The following is a 26,895-nucleotide window of genomic DNA, read 5'->3' as shown; positions in this document are numbered from 1 at the left end:
CAGAACGCCAGTGCTGGGCGAGGGGAGGGAGAACCCAGGAGGTCTCCCCAGCCACGCTTCTGCAAAGGGCAATGTAAAGGCAAGAATTCAAAGCAGATCTTAAGACTTCAGACAAGCACATTACAAACAAAACAAATTATACTCTGATGGAGCAGCGAGATAAGCAAAGAGGCCCACAATTACTTCAGTTTTCTTTCATCTCCCTGGACAAGCTCATACTCTGCCAGAAGCCTAATTCCAGTGAGAGCTGCTGGCAGCTGAGGCAAGGGTACCATACTGAAATTTAACTTGGAGAATTTTGATGTGCCCAATTCCTCAAATTTTAAATATTTTCCTTACCCAAATGATTCCCTGTAGTTAAAAAGAAGTGAGTAATGGACATAAACAAAATCTGCGCTCCACTTCAAACGCAGCATTCTCCAAAGGCTCATGTGGCCTTTTACACCAGCCTCAGCTGTTACAGAAACACTGGGGAGGTACTGCTCCTAAGATACATTATTTAGTGATCATCCTCCCAAGGATTTTTCTTTTGCAGACTTGGTCATTTAAAAAATGAGAACACTTGAAAATGCGTAAGTACTGCTTATCTGTTAAGGCCATTTATAACTCGAGCCATGTCCTTAAAAAACATTTCTTTCTTTCTTTAAAATTTCTGTTTTGGAGAGCCACAGAGCTGGGCTGAATGCATGGAGCAAAGACAGCTGTGAGCAGATACAGTTTGTCCCTACCCAGCAGCATGGGAAATACACCCAACCAGCCCAGCCTGACGGTGTCCAGCTCCAGGGTCTTTTGTTTCAGCAGGACTGATAAAAAACCTAAACCTTTTAAAGGGTTCAGAAAACTTACCATTCATTTTTTATTACTATTTAACACTAAGAACACTTCCCAACTGTTTCCTTGAATAGTTCTGCAAATATTAATACATTTTTATCTGTGAAATCCCAAACCATGCTAAGCAGTTTGTCACAGAAAATCTTAACTCACAACAGATTAAAAAAAAAAAAAATCAAGTTTAAGGCTTAATTATGTTCTGATAATATCAAAACTCGTATCCTAAAATCAACAAGCAAATAACTTATGCTGTATTTGCAAACAGTGTTACTGGCTACGAAACCTTGTATAACTGGACACCGCTGTATTCCCCTCAGGGTGTGTGTTTAAGGGCACTGGGAGTTCCCCATGGGTACAGAATTCAAATCCCACAATTTGAACAGAGAACACCTGATCTGACCTCCTGCACATCACAGGCTATTATATTTCTCCTGTTTACCACGATGGAGCCCAACATCTTGTATTTACCTCTTTGGAAAATCAGTTGCGCAGTCTTCACATCAGGAGGCAAAAAATATTATTTCCCTTCTCAGTTCATGAAACATGTCCCCGGTTTCCTATCTGAATGCCTTCCAGACAGTGGTACTTGGCATGCCCTTCCTTCCCTGGTATTTCCTCTTTCTGGAGGCAACCAAGGCACTGTTACATATTCCTTTTGATAAATTACAGATTGGTTTTCTCATCTGGTTTTATCTCCAGAGCTGGAATTAAAAAACGTTTAATTTTTATTTTTTTTTAAATTCCCTCTACTCAAAGCCACTAATTCCTGTCCCGGCCCTCTCTTCCCTCAGCCCTTCTCAGAGAGGATGGGCTCAACTCCCCAAAACCACATCCGGCACACAACAAGGTAACCTCAAATCCATGCTGGGTTTACCGAAACTCAACAAGCAGCAAAGCCCTGCTGCTCGGTCGCAGGGTGGCGAGGGGGCAGGAGGTGCGAGCAGAGGAGGAGCCTGGGGCAGGGGGGAAACCACGAGGAGCACAAGGTGGGCACCCCCAGCTTCACCCAATGCTAATCCTTCCCCTGGCCCATTTTCCATAGGGGCTCCAGGCCTCAACGTCCCTCTTTAAAATAAGGAGGCCACTTAATTACCAGCCTCAGTGTCAAACACCAGTTTTACAGCAACAATAGAAAACTCAGCCTCCTAACCCATTACTGTTGAGTCTCACAAGTCAATAGCACCATCTAAGTCGCATTCTGCTTATAAAGGAGTACATAACAGGCTTTTGTTAGTCAAAATTTTTCTTTTAAGTGACAGATTAATTAAAGCTTTCTTCCTCTTATCAGTTAAGAGATACAATTTCCTTAAAACACATTACAAACATTTATGCATGCATTTATATTCAAGTATGCGCAGCCCCACTCAAATGAAAAGGGCCAGTTCAGATGAGCTGAGCAACATCTGTCAGCCTCAGTTTTCAGAGTCTGAGTCTCGACCGTCAATATTTTTGCCCATTGCCCACAGAAGTTTTGTTAGGTTTAAACAGGAACTTAGTAGTTTGGAATTTGTATTGTAGCTATAAATTAATCTAAAGCTGTTTGACAAATCCTAAGTCTCACTTAAATATGTTTTCATAAATAGTTTAGACAGCGATTTCAAAGTAAAATGCTTCGATTTAATTTTACTCTGCTCTTTATCAGAGATTACATTTTCACTCCAAGCTCAGCTGTTCATGGGATTTTCTTGCAAACACCTTCAGAAAGGCATTAAATCCTCTGTCCAAAGGAAAGCCCCCCCCATAATAAAGCAGGGGCTTAATGAAGCCTGTTGGCCATGGCGAGCCAGCAGCTCCATGTGCAATGCCAACACACATCGATACCACAAGCCTCCGCCCCCACCGAACAACAAGAACTGCCCATCACAGGCATCCACCTCTCTCCCGTCGACCCAGCTCATCCCACCCCGTCAACGAAATAACACCGTTCGTGACCCAACCAGGCAAGCGCTGATTTTTAAACAGATGTTTCCTCAGCCTGGATTCAAACAGGCCTGACAGACTAGCAGTGAAAGGTGAAACATTCACATCAACAGCTCAGAGATGGCATCAGGATTATGAAAAATGCTCTGCACATGGAAAAGCGGAAACTGGCTTTTCAGGTGTTAAGGCTAGCAAGAAAAAGAAAAAAATTCCCCACAACGTTATTATACCACTATGAGAAACAAAAGACAATGCCAAAGTAGAAAGGAATCTAACCCTGAATTTTAGGAAAGCAAACTTCCAGCTGTTGAAGGAATTAGTCAACAGGACCCTCTGGGAAACTGCCCTCAGGGAGAAGGGAGCAGAACAGAGCTGGCAGATCTTTAAGGACGCTTTCCATAGAGCCCAAGAGCTCTCGATCCCCAGGTGTAAGAACTCAGAAAAAGGAAGGCAAGAGACTGGCATGGCTGAGTCGAGACCTGCTGGTCAGACTAAAGAGCAAGAGGGAAATGCACAGGCGGTGGAAGCAGGGACAGGTATCCCGGGAAGAGTACAGGGACACTGCCCGGTTGTGTGGGGATGGTGTCAGGAAGGCCAAGGCACAGCTGGAGCTGAACTCGGCAAGGGATACAAAGAATAGTAAGAAGGGCTTCTACGGGTATGTCAGCCAGAAAAGGAAGGACAAAGAAAGCGTAGCCCTCCCAAGGAGCAAGACTGGCCAACTGGTAACAACAGGCGAGGAGAAGGCTGAGGTACTCAGCAACTTTTCTGCCTCAGTCTTCCCTGGCAACCTCTCTTCCCACACCTCTCGAGTGGATGGACCTCAAGGCAGGGCCTGGAGGAGCAAAGGCCCTCCCACTGTAAGAGACGATCAGGTTTGTGACCACCTGAGGAACCTTGAACATCCATAAGTCTACGGGACCTGACGAGATGCATCCCAGAGTCCTGAGGTAACTGGCTGATGTAGTTGCCAAGCCCCTCTCCATGCTACTTGAAAAGTCATAGCGGTCAGGTGAAGTCCCCGGTGACTGGACAAAGGGAAACATTGCACCCATTTTTAAAAAGGATAGAAAGGAGGACCCTGGGAACTACCGACCTGTCAGCCTCACCTCTGTGCCTGGGAACATCATGGAACAGATCCTGCTAGAAGCTAGGCTAAGGCACATGGAGGACAGGGAGGTGATTCGAGGCAGCCAGCACGGCTTCACCAAGGGCAAGTCCTGCCTGACCAACCCAGTGGCCTTCTGTGATGGTGTGACTACACCAGCGGACAAGGGGAGAGCCATGGATGTCATCTGTCTGGACTTCTGTCAGGCCTTTGACACGGTCCCCCACAACATCCTCCTCTCTAAATTAGACAGATAGGGATTTTACATGTGGACTGTTCGGTGGATGAGGCATTTGTTGGATGGTCGCACCCAGAGGGTAGCGGTCAACGGCTCAATGTCCAGATGGAGATCATTGACAAGTGGTGTCCCCCAGGGGTCCATACTGGGACCAGTACTGTTTAATATCTTCGTCAATGACATAAGACAGTGGGATCGAGTGCACCCTCAGCAAGTCTGCAGACACCACCAAGCTGAGTGGTGCACCTGACACACCTGAGGGACGGGATGCCATCCAGAGGGACCTGGACAAGCTCGAGGAGTGGGCCCGCGTGAACCTCCTGAGGTTCAACAAGGCCAAATACAAGGTCCTGCACCTGGGTTGGGGCAACCCCCGGTATCAATACAGGCTGAGGGATGAAGGGATTGAGAGCAGCCGTGCAGAGAAGGACTTGGGGGTACTGGTGGATGAAAAGCTGGACATGTGTCACCAATGTGCGCTCGCAGCCCACATGGCCAACCGTATCCTGGGCCGCATCAAAAGAAGCATGGCCAGCAGGTCGAGGGAGGTGATTCTGCCCCTCTGCTCTGGTCAGACCTCACCGGGAGTCCTGCATCCACCTCTGGAGCCCTCAGCACAGGAAGGACATGGACCTGTTGGAGCGGGTCCAGAGGAGGGCCACAAAAATGATGGGAGGGCTGGAACACCTCTCCTATGAGGAAAGGCTGAGAGAGTTGGGGTTGTTCAGCCTGGAGAAGAGAAGGCTCCGGGGAGATCTTACTGTGGCCTTTTGGTACTTAAAGGGGGCCTGTAAGAAAGATGGGGACAAACTTTTTAGCAGGGCCTGTTGTGATAGGACGAGGGGTAATGGTTTTAAACTAGAAGAGGGTAGTTTTAGACTAGATATACGGAATAAATTTTTTTACTATGGGGGTGGTGAACCCCTGGAACAGGTTGCCCAGAGAGGTGGTAGATGCCCCATCCCTGGAAACATGTGAGGTCAGGTCAGACGGGGCTCTGCACAGCCTGATCCAGTTGAAGATATCCCTGCTCGTTGCAGGGGGGTTGGACTAGATGGCCTTTAAAGGTCCCTTCCAACCCAAACTATTCTATGACTCTATCATTCTAAACAAAAGTGAAAGAGACTGCCAGTGCCCAGGTCCCTTTGGGGGCCTTCACAACTACTCAAAACTCTCTCAAACACTCACATGTATTACAGATCCCTTATTTGCTCTTTGACTTTTTAGGCTTTCCAACTCCCCTTCTCCCCTTCTTACTCTCTTGCATAAAATTTATTATATAAATTCTAAGCTGGGTTTTTTTTTTTGTTTTGCCCTCTTTTTCTTTTTTTAATAATATAAAGTTGACATTCTCACGATAATTCATATTCCTCTGGACACTGGGATTACAGACAAGCTCTCACCAGCAAGTTGCTTGCAATGAAGTTCTAGGTCCTAAACAACACTGAAAGAAGACATGTCCGAGTTCCAAAATTCTCAGTTTAAAAAGTTTGTTGTTAAGCAACTTCAGATCAATATTATCCTTCTAAGACTTAATGGAACCAAAGATAAAAGTAGCAAAAGGAAACAGTGACAAAATTAGGATGCTGAAAGACGTGTCATTAAAAGCAATTTTATTCCACTTCATACTTAAGAGAACTGGGCAGAGGACAGACAAGGCACACTTAGCAGAGCTGCAGAAGAATACCAAAAAAGCTTCATAACAACCCAACAGCTTAACGCCTTCTACAGGTCTAGATGCTTACTAATGCTATGCATGTACAAAACCTCCTAATTTCCATACTGCAAGTACTCAACAATTAAACTATGATCAATCAACATTTAGTACATTTAAATTTACAACACCTATCAAGAAAAAAAGGAAAATACCCAAAATAATGAATGCTATTTTAAAGTCACTGCCTTTCTGTTGCATTAACAGTTTTCTTCTCTTCATCAGTTTATCCTCCCCTAGACAACACTGTATTTTTCACTGTTTACATAAACAAATATACAGGCATTATATGAGATGTGTATTAAAAAGGACTTTTTTTTTCAATCAAAAAAAAAAACCCTAAAAGCCATGACTCAGTTCACGAGGAGCTTCAAAAATTAACTATAACAGAATCAAACCTTTAACAATAATACAATGGAAATATATCTCTTCATGTTTTCAGGTGAGACATAGGGAACAAATGTAGTTTTTCAAGTTACCTTTCAAATGATGAGAAACCAGAATGCTATAAAACCACTGTATCAGCTCAGTACTCCATATTCCAGATCCAAAACTCCAGTTACAAATAAATTTACATAACTAAGCACAGAAAGAATAATTCAGGTTAGCTCTTTATCTCACTACTATGGTATCTGACAAAGCAGGTGGAGGGGTTCGAAATCAGCCCTTTGCAGAGCCCATTAATTAAGAGAAAAATCGGTTTTACAGGGTCAGAGCTTCAGAATGAGCAATCTCCTCTTTAAAAATGTGCTGATAAGGTAAGAGAAGGTTTGCTGCAGGCACAAAGACGATGCAATAGCATGACAAGGAAATTGGAAATAACTCCAAAATTCTGCCCCATGTCTACTTTTTTTCTGTGTGTGTCCATTGGATACTATTTCTAAATTTTGGAGGTGGATGAGGAGGCAATTTTCACCTTCACCATAAAAAAAAAATGGTATTATTTCTAATCTATTAGCACCAAATGACTGTATTAGCTAAATTTGAGCTGTATAGATGTAAACTCCCATTTCATAGTTTCAAAAACTCAAAGTCCAAAATTAATACAGTTCCCAAACAATATAGAGTTTTGCTCACCCTCCCCCCTGCCCCCATCTTGAACTCCTATTAGACATGCACTTTGTTTTACTAATTGCAATTCCGAACAGAAATTATGTAAATCATGCAAACTGCCAAGTTGGATCACATTGGTAGACTGCTCTGAAAAGGAGTCATTTTTAAATGCTTTTAGTAACAGGTACAACCAGTTTTGCCCCATTCCTGTCATGTGTTATCTGCTGTGGTTGAGTAGATAAACTCTGCTCTAAGGAAAGACAGACCAGGAAAAGGTGAACAGGGAATGCCTATCTGGATTAGCTCAAAATGGGTCAGTGGGAACTGAACGGAGTTATCCATCCTTGAATGCAGCTCCTTGTGGATTTTTGGCTTTCGAGGCAACTTGACACTAACTTTTAACAATCAGGAAGCAAAGAGGGGTCAGGTGTGAAAAGGCTGTTCATGCTCTGCTGCAGGTGACCAGAGGGAGGCAAAGAGACTAACAACTGAATTAAATGCTGTTACATCATCTTCAGCAAATGTAGTTTCAGAGGTTGGTGCTCTTCCCCAAAGAAGCTGCCTGCTCTTTTAGCTGCGCCAGTCAGAGACTGCTTGTGGCCATTTTCTGACTCAGGTCTCTGAAGCATCTGCCAGAAGATGACACCTACCCAAAAAGGCACAGCACATTTCTTTCAACACGGCACAGGATCATAAAACCAGCCTAGAGAGGGGTCAAGAAGAGCTGAAAAGCTTACAGACTGGTGGCCACTGGTGGAAGCAGGAAGAGCAGCTTTCAGCAGTCAGCTCCTGAGCTAGTTCGGCTGCCAGCCAAACAGCAGTGTTTAACTACCGCCTGAAAAGAGCAGCCAGATTATAAAACCACAAAGCACACTGGCTCACATGCTCCTCTGTTTAAAGCTCGGCTGACCCACAATCCATGGAATGCCATCAGTTGACCAGAAGGTTTGCTTCTTTTGGAAAGCCTTCTAAATCACTGCAATCTACACTTATCCTTTAACACTAAGTCCTCAAGAGAAGATCAAGTTCTCTTGATCTTGCTGGGAGGACCATCAAAAAAACACAGCACGCCAGAAGTCCTGCTTCTCAGCTGAAGAATCACAGTGCTTATAAAGTTGTTACAGTGGAAGCTAAAGTAAAGAAACCAGCAATACCCATATCCATCGCGCTCTCCTGTTTCTATTAATGCAGCACAAGAAACCTGCAACATACAATCGTGGAATAGCAGTGTCCTTACCATCAGTAGCTGGTTTAAGGTTTTCCACCCTTCTAAAAAGCATCACTTACTTTGCTATCTTTATGTTCACACACCAAGATGTGCTTGTCATCTGGAAAGCCCATTTTATGAGCCACTGCAAGACACTTGCATTAATTACGCACTGTGGAGTGTATTGCCCCTTACCTGTATTTCCACCATGTGATATTTTGTTTTATAATTATTTGAATCAATGTCAAGTATTTGTTCTGCCACAAAGTGCAGTATCAAAACATATCCTCCATATAGCAAGGAGCTTGTGGTGTGGCATTTTTTAATAAACACTCATATATATACACACAGACTAATTGGCTGTCATTCAAACTTATCCCCTTGAACAGAGGCCATTATCCCCATTTATTTTGTTTCTCTTTTGTTGTATGACTAAATTCTCACAAGGAAAGGTAGGTATTTTTGGTAACTGAAGGCATCTCCAGAGCTTTTGGAATCTACAGCAGAGCACAACAAGATTTAATAACGAGGTAGGTCTCTAAAGGTTTTTTAATCAAAATGAATTAAAAAAGAAAACAAATACCCAGGTTTCAGAACCAACGTCACATTACAATCGAGGGCAGAAAAGTGACTTATTCAGGGCAGAAGACTCAAAACCAAACACCAGCCATTACAGGCTGATATTCTCAGCTGATTTGGTATCACCAAAAGGGATAGAAAACATGTTTTCAATACCTCAATCACAGGTATTTCTGAAGTAGAGTCAGGGAAGGAGGGCAGATTCCAGATCAAGTTGTGAGAACAAGGTCTCATCAGACCGACTGCATTCAGTTTTAAACAAAAAAAGCAGGTCAGAGCAAAATTTTTGACTTTTCTTGAGTGGAGCCCTTTGACTCCAAATTATTCCAGGCTCAAGTTCGTTGTCAACATTGCTCTTGGCAATCCTCAGCCTAGCAGCAACTGTTGTAAACTCTTATCGCAAGAGCATGCTCTAACAGTTAACCAAGCTCACAGAAAGTAATTCGGTATTTTTTCAATTTGCTTTACTTTTAATCTTCTTACGCCACGGGATTTTTTCAAAATCCCCTGAATTTAAATCTAATAACACACAGCTCTAGACTTACATGTTAAAACCACGCCAGATAGTTCACCTACCAACTTCAATGAACCTATTACCGTATATAAAACCAATTATGTTTTTATCAGTAGCAGTCTAGAACTCTGCCTCTTCATTGCTTGGATATAAGGAGGTATGTAAGAGACTATTGGTTTAATATAGCCTATATGCTAATATAATGTATATACACAGATGTACGCATATGGTGTTTTTAATCTCATACATTAAATATGCAAATATATTGAGGATTTCAATATATAGTTGCATACATTATATTGACACATTAGGTGATTTAATGAATTATGTGTATGCATACATGTATATACATATACACGGACATTTGACAGACATTAGTATTTTTTTTTTATTAAACCCAAATAGAATTTTTTCAACTCCTGATTATTACACACATTTTTTTGAAGATGTGACAGGTGTCAAAATGACATTCATTCAGAGTATTCAGGATTAAGGAAGGTAAATTAAGCCTAGAGATACTACCTTAAAAATAAACAAGTAACAGTTTGGAGACGTGTTTCGAGGCAGGCATGAACCACCCGAACTGCAGATGGAGCAGGTTGCCCAGCGAGGTTGTGCAGGCTCTGTCCTTGGAGCTCCATTTTCAAGACCCAACTGCAGAAAGTCCTGAGCAGCCTGGTCTGACCCCAGAACCGGCCCTGGTTTGGGCAGGGGGGTGGACCAGAGACCTCCTGAGGGATCCTGTGATCCTATCTACTAATTTCTTGACCAAGTCCCCACACCCAGCAGCACGTGTTAATTATTTTACTGAGTCACTAAAAAAAATTATTCTGCCCAGAAAAACAGCTGCCAATTCATTAAGCAGTTACGTGCAGTTTCCATGCTCTTAAGCTATTTTGCTAAGCTTTGTATTGGAAAAGGACTGCCAATTAAAATAAATCATCGTACCTTTTCTTCACACAACTTACAAACCAAGCTGTTTATTATCCTTTACAGTTTATTAAACATATGCAAAGAGAGACAGTCATGAAAAGCCAAAGACGATCTATACTTCTTGTGGGTTTGCCATAGAATTCAACACTGACCAATTAAAACTGATTAAGAAAGATCGCATCTGTCACACAAACAGCTCATGGAGAAAAAAACATTAAAAAAAAAAATCAAAATCTTGTCAGTTCCCTCCTGTTTTTCATACATGTTTTGTGAAGAAGCACAGCAACTGATCACATTTTTCCCAGAAAATGCATTTGAAGAGAATGTGAGTCTCAAAATTGTCTGTTGCTCATTAATCAAACAAAAGACAAATGGGGGAGTGAGGGGATAAGCTCCTTTTTTACTCTTCTAACTTGTCCACCTGACTGCCAAGGATCCTGATGGCGCACCAGAAGCCACAGCGCCTGCCCTGCCTGCTTACCCATGCAGCCACCCACCCCAGCACTGCAGCATTTTAAATAGGAAGTGCAAAAGAGAACCTTCAACAAACGCAAAACCTTTGCCAGGGGAATTCAGGAACAGATTTGACAGGAAGAGGAACCGAAGTCTGTAATGGAACCGAAGGAAAAGCTTCCTTCCTGTTCCCACTTTGCAGAGTCATTTCTAAAGGTCTGCTTGAAAACTAAGCCATGAAGAAACAAATATTTTGGGTGCCCCATTAGAAAAAAAATAATAATAACAACATATAAAGCACCACATTATCCAGTTTCAAAACAACTGTCAGGCAATATACTTTTTGTCATTTAACTTTCTGAGGGTCAGCTTGTACGATGTCGATGTCTTAACAACTTGATTTCAGCTGGCTGGTGTAAGTCTCTTGCTTATCAACATGGAGCTAGAGCAGCAAGCAGAACAGGCATGGCAGAAATCCCGATAACCTCAGTGTGCTAATTAGAAGAAATCTTGATTTATAAACCGGACTCATTCACACAAATTTACAAGGATAGTTATTGTCTTTTGCATTTATATACTGACATCAGACATTTAATGGAAAGAGATTAAATGGAAAAATAGCTACTGAAGAATATGACAGTTTTGCACATTATGAGAGCTCTTGGCCAATGGATTTCCTAACCCCCCCAGTAAGTATGATTCACATGAGTGGCCGAAGCAACCTACTAAGCAACCATGACATGACCAGAGCATCATTAAGGAGTATTTCCTTTAAAGCTGCATAAATACTAATCTACCTGTAATTTTAGAAATAAATTCTTCATGTGTAATATAGAAAGAATTTATTTTGTTCCTGCTTTCCCTCTTCCTGATGCCATACCCTGTGCAAGCAAAGTACAGGTTCTTTGCCGCTTTCCAGAAAGAAATTGTTAAAATGGCAGAAAAAATGTTTCATTTCGGAAGAGAGATCTGAAGAGAATCAAACACCAGAATTGCACACTTTAGCATATGAATACAGTTCAAGTGCGGTAAATGCACACATGCAATTCCTATTATGAAATATTTTAGTATTATAAAAGCAGTCACTTGTTCAAAACATCAGCCTGAGAGTATCAAGACTGACAAATGCCTGTTCACAGTAAGAAAGACCAGATGTTGAAACCTACCCCACTATCAAACATTAAAAAAAAGGATAAATGCAAAGCCTCAAATGTTCATACGGAATGACAGAACAAGATCGAAAGCTTCTGCAGGAACATCAGTGCCCATTTAAGCAAATGTTTCAAGGCAAAGGACGTCTCTGAAAATTCTGGATACCACTAAGGCAGATACCATTGCAGAGGTCTCTGAATACAGACTCTCCCCAGAAGGGTTTTGGTGCAAAATCCAAGCCCCCTTTCTTGCAAGCGCCTTTACAGTGGCAATACCTATCTGTAAGGCCGGGGCTACAGGGACCCAACAGAAATGCCCATCCCTCTATGGTCTATCCTGAAGCATGGTCTCAATAGTAAAACCTCATTTTTTACTTCAGCTATGCACCCAAGGAAGAGAGTTCCTTCTATTGCATTCAGAAACAAACGGTCGCATCAAGCTAATAAAACCCAAATGAGTTTTGTAACTGGAAGGTTTAAACCTCTGCGCATCTTTATAACTGCTTGGCTTGATACACCCTGCTCGACATTGGCAAGATCACGCCTGGAGGCGAGAGCCTGTGGCTGGCAGCCTCAGCATCGGGGATGGAGAGCCGGGACAGAGAGCTGTCTCCTCTCACCGCCGGGTACCTGGGTCCCTCCTGGGAAGGGCACCTGAGCCACAGGCCTGCATCCCCCTCCCCAAGGGGGAGCGCCAGGCTTCAGGCTCTGCTTTTAGCCTAAATGTTGGCATTCACCTCACCCCCATCCACCCCCTCAGCCCCCCCGGCAGAAGGGGGGGTAACACTAGAGGAGGACAGAAGTCCCTGAGGTCTCCAGGCCGAGGTCTGGCAACCAAGGAACGAAGGAAACCAGACGGTAACTCCCCCCTCCCACACCCTTTTTTGGGCGTGGAGCACCGACACCCAGTCCTGTCGGGCCCGCCTTTGGGGAGCGGGCTTGCCTGGCCCTGCCGGGGTCCCCCCGGCTGCCCCCCGCCCCGGCAGGAGCCGCGGTTGCTCTCACCCCCCCGGCGGAGGAGGGGTACGGGGGACCCCTCCCACCGCCAGCCCCACCCCGAGGGGGGGGCCCGGCGGAGGGTGCCGCCAGGCCAGGGGCGGGCGGAGCCGCCCCCGCGGAGGGGAGGGAGGGGAGGGGAGGGGAGGGCAGGGGCGGCCGCGGAGGGGCGCGGGCTGCCGGCGGCCGCAGCGCGCACGGCGGCGCCTCTCTGCTGCACTGCAGAGGCGCCATCTTCTCGCGCCTCCGCGCCGCTCGGCACCGGCCCGCCCGCGGGGGGGACACGGCACGGCGCCGGCCGCCGCCCTCTCCCCCTCCCCACGCACCTCCGCGGGCGCCGCCTTCCCGCCCCCGCAGGGCTGCTGCGCCAGCCCGCCGGGAGCTCCCCACTGCCGCCCCACACACCTGCGTGTGGGTCCGCGACGGGGGAGGCGCTGCCCTGCCCTCCCCCGGCTGCACCCCCGCCGGGGGCGGCGGTTCCCGCAGCCCGGCTCCGCGCCCCCGGCCCCCGCCCCGCGGGGGGACGCCGCCGGCCCCCCGGCTCCCCTTCCCAGGGCGCGCCCCCACGCAGGGAAAGTTTCCCTTCCCCGGCGGCGAAGCCCCCGCGGGACGCGCTCGGCCCTCCCCTGCCCTGCCCTGCCCTGCCCGCCGGCTGGCGGTGCCGCCGACCCTCCCCGCGGACCCCCGCCACCGCCCCCCACCCGCCGCGCCAGACGGCTCCGCGGGCGGCGGCCGAAGTTAAGCGGGAAGCGCCCCTGCGATGGCAGCCGGATCAGCGAAGGGAACCGGCCCCGGCGGCAGGGACGGCCCCAGCCACCCGCGGCCCGCCGCGGACACGCGTGACGGGGGGCGCCCGCCCCGGCGGCTCCCAGTCCTCTTCCTCCTCGCCGCCTCCGCCACCCCCCGGCTCGCCGCCGCGCTCGGCGGGAGCGGTCCTATTGTTCGGCGGCGGGAGGGCGACGGCAGCCGGGGAAGGAGCCCCCCGCCGCCCGGCTGCGTGACGGGCGCCGGCGACTCCCGCCCGCCCGCCCCGCCGCTGGGGAACCCACGCCGCAGGGACGGCTGCGAGCAGACAAAGCCTCGGAGAAGCGGAGGAGGACGGCGGGGAAGCCCCCGCCCGGCCGCCCACTGCTCCGCTTACCTCGAGGGCCCGGGCGGCGCCGGCGGCCAGCAGCAGGAGGGCTACGTGCGGCAGCATCGCGGCGGCCGGGAGGGGGAGGGGGGAAGGAGGGAGGCCGGCGAGACGCGGCGGGGTCCGGCTGTAAATCCGCGGGGCCGCGCCGCTGCCGGGGAGAGCGACTGAGCTGCGGCGGCACTAGCCGAGCGCCGCGGCGGGGCCGGTCAGCTGATGGCCCGGCCCGCCCCCGAGCGGGCGGTGCGGCCCGGCCGGCCCGGCCCTCCCCGCCCGCGGAGACACCTAGCGGCGGCGCCCGGGCGGTGCAGTGCCGGCGGGCGGCCCTCGGCGCCGGCGGCCGGGGCGCGGCTCGCCGCCTGCCGCGGTCGTGGCGGGCCGGGCCGCCCTGTCCTCTGGCTTCCCGCCGCCCCGCTGCCCCCGCCCCGGGCCCTGGCACCGTGGGGTTAGGCCCGCGCTGCGAGGCGGCTCCTCAGGCCCGGGCCCGGCGGTTCGGTGCGGCCTCGGGCCGGCTCCCAGGCCAGCCTTAAACCGGAGGGCGCGTTGCCCTCCTACGGGTCGTTGGCGGCTGCGGCAGCCGCCTCCTCGGCCGCTTGGGTACCGTCGATAGCCGTTCCCACGGCTTCCAAAGCCGCCACAGCGCCCTGCCTGCCGTGCTCCCGTGCCTGCAGGAGCCCCAAGGCCTCGACGCGCCATGGCTGCTCTCAAGAGCTGCGTACAGAAATGCAGCCCCCATTGTTGCGGGGTGTTCACGGAAAAACACGGACTCATATATGGGATTTAGAGGCTATTTAACAAATTCTGCCTTTTCTGGCAAGGTTGCACCCCAACCCGAGATCTTCGGTTACTATCCGGGTGGAGGTGGTGAGTAAGCGCAGCCGTTACGCCCAGGGGCCGTACCTGACACGCCAAGTGCACAGGGGCGAAGCCTAAGCCTCCCGCTCATCAGCCGGGGGAGACAGCTGTGGTCTCCACGGTATTCCTTTGCCCACTGCTAATTGCAAGATCAATGCGAAATTTGTGGGAGTGCTATTGATAACGAAGGCATGCAGGAATATTGCCAGAGCTGAGACTTGTGACAGTTGAACAAGGAAGAAATCAAATTAAAATGTAGGGCTTTGTCGAATAGCTTGTAATCAGGAGGCCAAAGCAAACTTACTTTCTCGTCTTCTCAGTAGCATCATAATAATTGGTATAGTACACCCGTGAGGAGAGCTAAAAATGAGCATTAGCAGAGTTTCAAGTTGAAACAGCGACTACTGCAGCTGAAATTCAGCGTGACACAGCCTGACCCATTCTGCCTCTGACCTGCGGACTCGGTGGCAGCGTCTCTGCTCCCACCAAGGCTGCCAAGATGGCAGCTACCAGAGCCACCCCGTAACGGCGACCTGTAGCCAGGCCACGTAAGGGGCAGGTACTGGATGTCTCCCCAGTGTACAGCTGGGTAACAGATGCTTGGGCTGCGTTGTTGTCGCTGCTGGTCTCACCCTCATCTTCTATTGAGCTCAGAACTGAAATCCACTGGGACTCTTGGCCAAAGCATGCAGAGGGATGCTTACCGGGCGAGAGCACACTGGGCTGCTGTGTCAGGCAGGCGGTCATGTGCAGTGAGAGGCCTCAGTGCCTTAGACCTTAGTGCATTACACCCCCACAAGCCAGGCGCTAAAGTTAGAAGACCATTCTCATGCGAACATGAATCTTACACAAATGAATGAACTGGTGGAGTATGAAGGCTTTGGGGAATTGCTTGAGTCACACTTACTGAATTCGAGAGATCTCTGACAGGAAGGTAACAGATGAGGCCCCTCCCTTCTCCCCGAACATAGAGATGTGAAGTACATCCAAAAAGTGCAGTTAGTAGGTGCTTTTAAGAAACACACACCCATGACACAACACAACCTGTAAATTAAAATAAGTTCAACAGCAACAATGGCAGGCTTAGCTATAATAATTTAATACTGTTATCTGCGTGTTAGGATAATGATCACATGGCTTTGTGGGGTTAGGGAAGGATTTGCTGTGCAAATGTTTCTAACTGGTTGGCTTCTAAACTCAGCCATTGGAAAGGCAGTGCCATGGTTGCAAATAAGCAACATCCTCCTAAAGCTAATGGATATAATTCAAAAACAATTCTTTGCAGAAACAATGGAGGCAATCAGAAGGAAGCTCTTTGCAAGTTCTGGGGAAGAAAAAAAAAAAAGGCATCCAGATGGGATGGAAGACCAAAATAGATTCATGTAGCCCTTTTATTATAAGTTGGCTTGGTAGTTCTTTGTAATCACTTCTTCCTAGTGCTAAAATCAAACAGCATTTCAACTGCTGCTTCTCTGGATGAGCCAAGCAGGCTTCCTTCCTCACAGCGGGCAGGCAGGCAGGCGGATAGGAGGTCCCTTTTGCCTGTGGCTAGGAGTGGGGCAGACCTGTGGGATTGCACACCTTGGGAGAGAGCATGGAAGGCTTAAGTGAAAAGGTGGGAAAAAGTCAAACATACAGGAAGACCTCTATGAGATAGGTGTTTCCATTTACAGCCAGTAAAAAACAGTGACAATATCCAAAAACCAGTGACAATATTTGCTAAGATGTCATGAAGTTAGCCATGCTGAAAGGTCATAACTAGAAGCTCTTTTGAAAGCTGTTTGTAAGGTCTACAAAATTTGGAGATGACCTGCTGATAGGAAAAAACCCAGAGACTGTGTCCTATTTTTGTATAGAAGACCTGTATAGAAGGTCCGATAGACTTTTTTTCCTTGCTTTCTCTTATCTGTCATCTTAGTATAGAAATTCAGTCTCACCAGAGCTTGGAAGCTGTCATAGCTGGAGTACAACGAAGACCACAACCGCCTTACAACAGAGCAAACAATGGAAACCATCTTCCTGAAGAAGAAAGCAGCACAGGTTGGATCACAAAATGATAGGGCTTACATTCAAATCTAATAAAAAAAATCTAATAAAATCTAATAAAATGCTTTGAGCAAATAATCACAAACTATGTTCAGATATGATTTTCCCTTTAATTGCTGAGCTTTGTTATTCAATCTTAATGTGATAACTTTCAAAGTGATGACCAAACATGCATGTCAGGTTTCATTTTTTGGCCACTTCTGTGTTCTGCCTGTGTATCTTTGTGTGCAAATGATGTCTAATATTATTTTACAGCCTTTTTGTTTTAATATATTACATATATGGAAACACTGTTCAGCCATACAATTTCTCATTGAACACTCATGAAGCAAGCAGACCTTATCCACAAATGCTGATATTATTCTACAATAGGCAATAAACCTCCTAAGCCTGCTTCATAACGTAATGAAATTCAGTGGTAAATAAGTGAATGGCTATTTCACCCCTCGTATGTTTTGCTGCCACGCTTACCAAAGCAGCACGTGGCTGGGTCAGATGTATATTTTTTCCTGGAAAACAGCCTGTTCTTTTGATGAAGAGGAGAGAGGGAAAGTTTGAAATTCTCCAGCCTCCCTCCCAAAATAATAGCTAATTTAAGGTGTTTGCTGGGGGAAACAAAGGCAGTATAGCAACCCTTGGAACATTCTTTGATTATTTTTAAGCAATAAACTTCCCTTTGATGCTCCCATGGATCTCTCAGCAGAGAGTTGTAACGGTAGGACTCGTATGTGGTTTCTGAATGGGGAAGAGGCAGCCTGTGGCATGGACTCAATTACGGCATTGCCAGATGCCTCCAAATATGTGCAAGTGTTTTTATAGAATACATGCAATTTACTGATGTTCACTGAATTTCTGATCGTGGAAGCTTATTTGATCCACACCGCCAAAATTATTGTTATTAGTCCAATTGTCAGCTGTATTTTATTCATATTAGGGATGATTCCTCAGGCAGATTCTTTCGATAAAATGCTACATACAGCCAGTGCTTTCACGGAGATGATTTCTCCATTTGTTCTCAACTCTGAGGAGAGGGCTCCAAGTTCGCAAACTTGAGTTTTGGTCCAGACTTGGATGCTGACTCACTGTCTCCTTCTGGTGTTGCTTCGTTTCAGTGTTCACCATTTTCTTTACCGGGGATAATACTGTTTCTCTGCCTTTGTGATTCATGTAGGAAGCAGAACAAAGCGCTAGGGTTAGTATTTCTGAATGAACCTCTGCAAATTAAAGACTTGGATCCTACTGAGCTGGCACCTTCTGTGTTAGTTCCAGTTACGGAGTTTTTCTGTACTCTGAAAACTACTACAGCGTAAATTACCAGATTTATTTCAGACAACTCCAGCAGGAATTTGTATTTTTGAATAGCACAGAATTAATTTTAATGGAAAACCTTTAGGTTTTATGCTACACCTTGAACCACTGCAGGTATAATTAATCTGCTCACTGTCATGCAAGTGTCCTCTAGAGACTTTTTTTTTCCTTTGGAGGCAGCCTGCAGCCCTGAGAAAGAGACTCTCTAAATATTAATCCAAAATAGGAAGAAAGAGTTTGTAGCTAATCAACCCTACACAAGTATGTGCTGTTAGCAACAACAATGAGTGCAGATATGATTTCAAATAGTGAACAGTTGATCCTTGTCTGAATTCTGCCAAGCACCTTCAGTTTTTGGCTTTTGCAGATGCAGTACACAGTTAGGTAGCCAGTAGCCATAGCGACCTACTCAAATGCAAATGATTTGTTCTGCATAGCACAGGAGTATTAAGAGTTGATGATATCTACTGGAGCAGGTACACAATACAAATGGCAGAGCCAAGCAAATAATGAAATCACAGTCCAAAATCCCAGGAGTGCTCAGCCAAGGAAATGAAATGGAGAACAACAGTAATTGCTCCAGTGATTAGGATGTGAACATACGTGGACATCACTCTGTACCAAACAAATGCGGTGTTATTATGGCTTCTCCCTTTGTTGACAGAAGCTGTTGTTGCTTGCTGATGGTGTCAGGAGATCTTCAGGATGGCTGTTTCTTCATTTGATTCTGTACCCCTGAAGTTGTTCACCCAATTACTACATAATGCAAATATTCCTAGCAGAATCAGGGTTTAACATTTATTCCTTTTTTTTTGCCACTGCATGCACTGAAGCTTCCTTGATATTTTTGGCCTTACGCCTCGTGTGGTCAATTTACCAGTAAAGTATTGCATGTGCAGGCTTTCTGGTGTTTTTTTTCCTCATCGTCCTATATGCAAACTTCTCAATACCAACATGCTTCTCCCAACAAATAAAAATGTCACCCTACAGTACAACAGGCCAATTTCCTTCCAGGCAAGTCATGTTTGGCATTGCCCAGAGAACAATCAGCATTTGCAAATGATTAAAGCAAACCCTTGAGAGCATCTAACTCCACAGGAACTCCAGAGCTAGTATGCAAATGACTTTTAGCTATTTGCACCCCTGTAACTGAAAGTTGTTATGTGCTTTTTGCATGTTATGAAGGCCACCAGATGAGATGGTTATGGTCCTCTCGGCCTCTTTTCAGCAGCTCGTTCTGCTATGATTTGTCCTCCCAGATAAAACAACATTGCAGTTTGTGGTATGAATATCCCAAATCATTAATATGTAACAAAAATAGAGGCAACTCACAGGATGTCTTTGATTTCTCTCAATCTCTGAGTGCACCAGTAAGCTTTTTTAGCACTTTCAAAAAGTCATTAAGTAATTTTTTTTCCCTCAAGGATTTACTTTTATTTTTATCCCACCCTGTGTTTCCCCAGTGCTTTGCCCCTCTCTCCACAGACACAGCTCTCTAGCTTTGTCCATGTCAGGTTCCCCTCCAAGGGATCTCGCTCTTCTGTAGCTTTGCCCAGAGCTGTCCTGCTGTCTAACATCTGTCCAGCCCTCCCCAAAGACCAGGAATCCCCAAACACTCCTCTCAGCTTTTGGGCTCTTGTTACCTCCTCTTCCATAGTATGAGATTGAACATATTAATACACACTTATTTCCCTTACAGACTTTGTACATGAGAGAAGGATGCTGCTGATAAATCAACCAACTGTACTTGGAGGTAGTGAAGTTATTAAACAAAAATCTTGGTATTTTTGAATAGTCTTCCACTTTTTCCAGGCCACACAAGCCTTCCATGGATGTCTGAACGGACCGCAAGATAAAAGAGAGGTTGCTAGCTGGGCAAAAGGAGCTGTGTGTACAAAGTTATACATGGTGCTTTGTTTCAACACTGTCTTGAACTGAAATAAAAAATAGAAACAGGAAATTTAGCAGATGGTGTATGTATGCGTATATATATATATACACATAAAATAGATCTTAGATTCTGAGTTCAGTTAACTGAAGACATTTGTACAGAATGAGAAAATACATTGTTATTTTGATTCTTTCAGTATAGTGTCTCAGATCCTGAAATACCTGCTTAATTGCTAACACAGCAGGTTGGGATGCTCAAAGAGCCATCCTACTACCTGTTGCTAGAAATATAATGCTCGACTCGATTTTGAAAGTCCCAACTAGTTTGAAATTAAACCCAATAAATTTAAGAACAGTAGCAGACCCCACTTAATACAGAACAGCTATTTGTCAAGAAACTTTAAGAAAAGCATCCCCGTTCCTCAACTTGCTTATAGGAGGCTTAACTCACCACGTAATTTAGCCTTTCCTCAACTGTCCCTGGAGAAGAGATAATAGTAGCTTTTCTGAAGGCTGGGAAAATCTGAAGCAGTCAACAGAGACTGCTCAGAGGAAGTGAAGTCTGAGGCCTTTACATTATAAAATGACAAATTCAGCTGGAACACAACTCCATTGATACTCAGGAGGCAACAAGGAAGTCTCTCGAGCCATAAGCCTGCACTTCAAATGTGGACAAAAAGCACCCAATCCAAGAAACTGTTACACAGGTGCAATGATTTCAGCAGCAGCTGGGTGTGTAGGTGCCACAGGTTTCTGTCTTCTCACTCCCTATAGAGTCATCTGAAAGAATAAAAGCATTACCTGAAAGACTGTGGCTCCCACTGGAGGGATGGAAATGGGAGCTATAAACGACGGTGACACTGCTGTAGCCCCAGATGCTCTCTCTGTAAGCGACTGGGGCTTTCACTCTGACAATTGCCATCACCCTCCACAGCGCCGGTACGTTTGCATTCCCATTGCCACACTGCAGCAGCATTTGTGGTGGAAGGAGTGGGAGGCAGAGGCTAAAGTGTGCCTCTGTAACTCTCTTAGCTCGCTGTTTGTAAATTCATATTAGGAGACTGTGAAAGAGTGTCATGGAGTAGCCTGTGCAGTGCCTATATGTGCGAGGTTGTTATTAGGCAAGATGACTTGGTGCCCTCCTCAGAACTTTGCACACCACTATGGAACGTGAAGCATCTTCTCATATATTAGCTGGGGCTCAAAATAATAAGTCTAGGCTAATATGCATACATGAGAAAGTACAGATCAGATAATTGCTTGGTGAGACTGTTTATATTGTTTGGGGACAAGGACCAGTATCACCTCATGTGGCCTGGAAAATGGCTGTAGGGTAGCTATCAGGATTTTGGTATCATCACGGACTGTTATCACAAAGCATAGTACACAGTGCAGCTATGCAGATTAGGTGGTCATCAAAATATAAATGAACTCTTCCAAGAGATTAATTTCTGTAGAATCTCATAGCAAGACTGAAATCACTGATGAGAGGCCAGGAGCATAATAAAGCAGCTGCACAAGAGCACAGGAACAGACACGCTCAGTCCATCTAGGAATTGCAACCATCTTTTATAAAATGCTCACAGTATTAGAAGCAGGAAAGTTTGATCACAAGCACATAAATCAGTGACTGCAGGAGCTTTGTAATGGATGGTTTTGTGTTGAAGAAGTGTGGGGGGGTGGGGGATTGCAATGAAGAGCCGCAGACTGTTCTGTATACAAGAATAATGCCATCCTTAGTTCCTCTGTGTTTTGTAATCACCCTGCAATTTCTCTCAGCAAAAGGATTTTAAAATATTTGTTCAAGATGATTTGGCATACATCTGCTTTATTTCTTTACACGCAAAAAAATGGACATATCTTTCCCTGACTTATAGCAGAGACACAAAAACATATTGAGAGTAGGAGAGTAGGTGTAGCGTCCTTCCCCCATAGCAAGATTTGTGAAAGGCACCCACTGGTACAGACAATGCTGGTTTCATTGAAAAAGGCTGTAAAACTAGACTTTGCATACCAGCAAGCTAAAACAAGGCTCCTCTCATCAGCTATTAACACATAGATCCAGCGTCAAAACCCGCTCACACTGGGTGCGGAGGGCTTGTACACACTGTGCCTTCCACCTCAGCACACAATGGGGCCGGAGGGCTGCAGGGCTGCCCCCTCCCTGCCTCCGGGCTGGGGCTGGGTCCCAGGCACCCAGCACCTGCGCAGCTCACACAGCGTGTTTGTTCAGGCATCCATCGGCAGAGGTGTGAACGTCAAAATATTCATCGTAACAGAGATGCTGACATTATTCTTTGCATTTTTTTAATGAGCTAGTAGTGAAGCGTTGAATGTGATGTGGCTGCTTTTATATTAGCATGGAAATACGCAGACTAAAAGAGGATCGGTGTCATGTTAGACATTTGAAGAACCATCTATTTTTTTCAAAATAACAACACAGTGCAGTAGAGAGAACAGATTCTGACACCTGCGTATGAAAGCCTATCTTTGTACACAAAAGAAAGACCTCCCTGGGAACTAACTCTCGGTTCAGTTTACTGTGAGCTACTGCACCACATAATCATAGGGGGAATCAGATCAAGCTGAAAAAGCTAATATCCAGTTAAAGCTCGCTAAGTCCTATTTTCAAAAGCCATTCATTTGAAGTTGACTTAATTTCATTTAAAGTCACTTTTGAAAATGTGAGAAATGATTCTGAAATGACTGAGGTTATTTCAAATACATCCCCTGACATATTTTACTTACACGATCATTGCCCCAAATGGAGCCTCAATTGTTTTTCAAATTAAAAAAACTAAACCACATTTTTGAAAAGGTGGCAGGGGTTTGTACAGCACAGCTGAGCTGGCAAATATATCTGTCATTTGCTCTGAATTTTTAACATAATACAATCAGGAAACCTCATACAAATTCTATCTTCAGAGACAGAAGGAGAAATTCTTAGAGCAGAGAAAATTAATGAAAAGTTCTACTGGAATTAGCAGCATCTCAAAACATAACGGGCAAATATTTCTATGGTAATACCCATACAGAATATCTACTGAGCCATGACTATAAACCTAAATATATTGAAAATAAAAAACAGATATAAATACTGATGTTCAGTCTCTGAAGTCTCAAATGAAAAAAAAAATTGCAGGAAATTAAGCAGATAAATCCAACATTAGTGGGTCCGATTTCTAAGTTGTTCCATTTGGCTTCTTATGCTTTGTAGACCAAACGTAGTACAGCTCTTACTGTCACACTGTGAAAGTAACTACTCCTTCCCCCTCCTCCTGGTTAGATTTTGTATCTATACCCAGAAATTATTTATATACATAGCTATACTAAATATATATATATATCTCCTATACACTTAGATAAATACATGTATATAGTATGATACACCCTCTATGGTGTATTTTATAACTATACATCTGTTAAGGTAGTTATTGGTGTAATTGTACATCTAGATGAGGAAAACAGCCCTGACCCCCATTAATCATGTGGGCTGGTGGAAGCAACACATTAGCATTGCAGCAGCACTGGTGACGTTTCAAACTGACTGAACCATCACTGATCACTTAATCTTATGAAAAATGCTTAAAAGAAAGCAGGACATTTATTGTTCTTATTACATGCTTGCGGGCTGCTCCAGGTCTCATCGTGATAAACAAAAGCCTTTCTATTAACTAGCAGATACTAGACAGAATTTGAAGGGAACAATCCTATAGTCTCCAATTCACATCAAGAAATACTGGAGATGCAATTCCACAGCCTTTTAAACCAACCATGTCCCTGCCTTCAGCCAGGCTTTTCCACCTTCTATCTTACCCCAGCACCAGTACGTAGGTAGTGAGTACATTCAGAACTGATTTGGCTGAACCACACATTTTTTGGTAAGATCTGTTTGTACAGTCATCCCAACCTATGTAGGCTTTAATTATCATGGAACCACAGCCTCATTCTTCAAGAAACATCCTGAATCTAGTGGGAAAGAGGCATTAAAAATCAGTGTGCTGAAATTACCAAAATACCTATGTTCATGTACATATCTATACCTGTGAATATAGATATAAAGGTATAAATGGAAATTGCTATGATTAAGGATGCTTTTTTCTGTTCTTGCAAAACTGCATCATCTACTATCTTTAGATGGCTATTATTGGTATATTGCTCAAGCTTAAATATAAATTACCTAAATCTCTTCAGACCTCTGCATTCAAAAAAGAAAAAGGAAAGGAGCTATGTGTAGCAGCAAGGATGCAAATGGCTGGTATATCTCAAACATGTTTCAGGTAAACTTTGTGAGCCACATAACATGTCATAACAGCAGCTGGAACTAAGCAGCTATTCACAGGAAGTATGTGACTTATTCTGTGGTATGTCTCTGCCTGTGCAGGCAAGGCACCCATGTTAAGGAGAAAATGTGGACTGAAAATATGGTGACATATTTGATTAAATGTTTTGATTTAATTTCTTCATGATTATACCTGGACAGAATTTAGTCAAAACGATGCTTAAGTTGTGCTTTTCAAAACTGTTCAGAGTTGACATAGTTCTACTCCCAAGTAAAAATCAGTAGGAGTTTTACTGCTGACTTCCACAGAAAATAAGCCAATGCTGAGCACTTCTGAAAATAGCTTTCCATCTGTATATTTATTTAAATGAATAGGGACTGTTAGTAGAAATAGGAACTGAAAAGATCAGGCTTTTAATTTTAAAAGTTCAAGTTAAATATAGGTTACTACACTAGAAAACTAAAACACAAGAAATACCCAGACAAACTTTTAACACTTTTTGCTTTCATTTATGGCAGGAATGGATGGAAAACAGCTCCATTGCCCCCAGTGACACAGCCCCAGGATTTCTGAGGTCGTTAGACATCACTGACTCTTGTAGTAATGGCATTTGATGTTTCCAGTGGGCAGATGAGGACTCTAACAGAGCCACCTCTAAGTTAGTCCCGGGTAGTCAACCCATCCTAAAAGAAATTATTGTATCAGCCAAGGTAGTCAGACCCACCCTTTTCTAAATTCAGGTAGATTTCGACTTCCCATTCTCCCAAAGCGGCCCTTTTCTTTTGCTGCTAAATGTGGTTTCTTTCTTTAAAGGAGTAGCCCTTTGTGACAAACAAATGTCTGTTGGCTCTGAGCCAGTGAAACATTTACTGTAGTCAATAATTATCATATGAATAATCCTACTGACTGCAGCATGGCTGCTTGTGTGCTTGAAGTTAAACACCTATACCAGTTGTTGGCTCAACACCTGACTACTGCAGAAGCTAGCAAAGGTCATGGTAAGATGTGGTAATACAACTTTTTGGCATTTTAGGTCCTCCGAGGTTTGGTCCCCTTAGGTCTTTCTGACCTCACTGTGCTTTCAGAGGGCTTTACTGATTGAAAGGTCATCTTGGGTTCTTGCTCTGTTGTGCAAGACTATGGACAAGAGATCTAGTGGGCTAGAGGACAAGCTGATGTATATTGGCAGGAGCCTTACCAGCTCCAGATTTAGCCCTTGAAGTCTTGAAGGCTCAGTTCTGAACCGCGGCGTGGTGCAGGAAGGAGTACCTATGCAAGGTTGCTCTCAGGAAGTAGTAAGAAGAAGCTGTGTCTGAGGGAGATGATTCTTTATCTCCCTCTTGTCTAGGGAATGGGACTGGTTGCTGCAGCTCTGCAACCAACACTGGTTTCTCTTGCTTTCAAATTCTGAATAGGCAAAGCGGTAGACTCCATGCCAAAGACTCCAAAGTCAGTGCAAGATGGCCCCAGGAAATCATCTCAGTAACACCTGAATAACAAAAGCCAAGTACAGTCACAGTGTCCTGATTTCTGATCCATAAGCTTAAAATATACCAGGCAACAGAGGGAATAACACCTTTTCTATTTATTTTCTTTATCCTTTACTTTTTTCAGTCATAACTTTACATTTAAGTATTGCTTTGGTTTTGGGTGGTGGTTTTTTTTTTTTTTCAACACGAAGTGCCTGTTGAAGTTCGTCTTTTGCAAATGAGAGAGAAGCCCAGAGACTAAGAGTCTATCCTTACATTTTCATTGGATCTCAATGGCAGAAGAAAAAAGTCAAAGCTACTCAATGACATTCTACACATGGGAGGTCAAACTGTGTCTCTGTTCCACCCAAAGCAGGATGGTAATTCTTATTGCCCATCACTTTTGCAGATATTTTGTTACTTGTTGTAAGTCAACATTACCTACTTAGAAAAGTCATATTTTCTCTGTTTATATTTGGAATGCAAATTCCTGTTCCAATTTTGGTAAGACATTTCCTGATTTTACTTGGGCTTGTTTTTTGCCCTGTGTAATCTCTGACTTCATGAGTATTCAAACATGCATTTAAACACAAGATTATTCAAAGTCATTGATGTCTGGCTTGTTTTAAGAGGTCTTTCTGGTCAGAAGTTTGAAATCTTTGGTGTACTTTGTTATAGTACCCAATTCAGATTTAAGTCAATAGAATTTACATACCTCCTTTATTGATTTTCTGACCCAGGTGGCACCGCCAGTGTTATGGGTTTTTTTTTTTCTTTTTTTCTTTGAATGGGTCTTTGAAAAGAAATCAGAAAGAAAAGAGAAGAGGAAATAGTACTGAATATGAGATAAGCTTATCTTCCCATGGCACTCAGAGCTTGATGATCCCATGTTTTGAGCATATTGGGTTCTATTTGAGGTCTCAGAAAATCAGTGAAGCTCATTCCAAAAATCAAGGTCTGCAGAATGGAATTAGTTTTGTCATGGGTTTTTTTGTTTTGTTTTTTAGATGCTGTAGAGAACCAATAATGCTTTCAGGTTAGTGCTAATAATTGACCTCTACCACCAAAGTACAGAAAGCCTCACATCTAATGCTTCATATGGAATATTTCTGCCCTGTGATCAGTCTGAAGTTGTCTTAATTTGAGTTGAAACTATCTTAGACAAAGCTGTTAGATCTGTAACAGGCAAGCCCAATGAGAAGATGCAGAAGAACG

At 44.8% G+C, this 26,895-nt stretch overlaps 1 protein-coding gene across 1 annotated transcript in view; it reads right to left on the bottom strand.

The window, feature by feature from the left end:
* APP (amyloid beta precursor protein) overlaps positions 1-13,882 on the bottom strand; it is a 238,051-nt gene extending 224,169 nt beyond the window's left edge. The window contains exon 1 of the mRNA XM_059824454.1: positions 13,839-13,882. The gene's annotated coding sequence lies outside the window, so the exon portion shown is untranslated. The remainder of the gene's footprint in view (positions 1-13,838) is intronic.
* Positions 13,883-26,895: the final 13,013 nt, after the last annotated feature.

This window comes from Gavia stellata, chromosome 1, assembly GCF_030936135.1.
Source record: "Gavia stellata isolate bGavSte3 chromosome 1, bGavSte3.hap2, whole genome shotgun sequence".
Taxonomy (NCBI): Eukaryota; Metazoa; Chordata; class Aves; order Gaviiformes; family Gaviidae; genus Gavia; species Gavia stellata.
The sequence above is the reverse complement of the archived record's forward strand: the minus strand, read 5'-3'. Positions and strand labels throughout refer to the sequence as shown.